Genomic DNA, 945 nt, shown 5'->3' on the forward strand with positions numbered 1-945 from the left:
AAGTTGAGATACAGATACTCTGATAAAACAAAAGTATCGCCATTTAGGCGCGCCTCTAAGTTTAAACTATTTGTTGTAAAATTACATTACCGTATGTAAGTACAATGTGGATACACACACTGAATACTAGAGACGTACTTTATACACAAAACGTTGAATAGAAAACGGAACCCGCTTGCAATCACTTCAATCATTTTGGTTATTTGAGTTGCAGCCAACCAGGATAAAACGTTTATGGGGAATTCCGATTTCCAAGGATACATGTATACGAATTTCCGCTTGACAACAGTATTCTATTTATACTGAATATTGCATACCAGTACTCGCCGATTTACCACTACAGTATAATGTCTATTGTATTACGTATTTGATTACGGGACGTATTTTGATATCGCTCTCTTTTCTTTTGTTAAATATATTTAATTCAGTGATAGCAACTATATAATTTACCTATTTTACCTATTGATTTTTAAAATTAAGTTTTGTATATCATGGAAAATATCTGAAAAGTGCTCTTTTGTTTTGAGCAGTTGTCCACAGGCGCATTGATTACCAAACGGTAACTGATATTTACTTTCGACCAATCAGAGGAAACAATTTGTAACCATGGCGACTGTACAGGCAAATTTAACATTAATTGCAGCCTTAATGTATTATTGCAATAAAGCAAATATTCGAATACAAGTTGTACGTAGTAATTAAACACATTGTAATGAAATAAAAACATATTGGTATAGATTTAATTTATTTACATTTAAGCATGTAGCATGCGGTTATTCACTTAGCATATTATAGAGGGCGGCAGATGAACTTTTTAACTTATCAAGTAGTACACACAGTAAATATTATCTTGTCTCATTAATAAAATTATTATTATTATTAGTTAAAAACTTTCATAACAATTTTAGGGCTATTTTCGTTTTGCTTTCATACTTTTGAGTTCTG

Source organism: Antedon bifida, chromosome 1 (assembly GCF_963402885.1).
Source record: "Antedon bifida chromosome 1, ecAntBifi1.1, whole genome shotgun sequence".
Lineage (NCBI taxonomy): Eukaryota > Metazoa > Echinodermata > Crinoidea > Comatulida > Antedonidae > Antedon > Antedon bifida.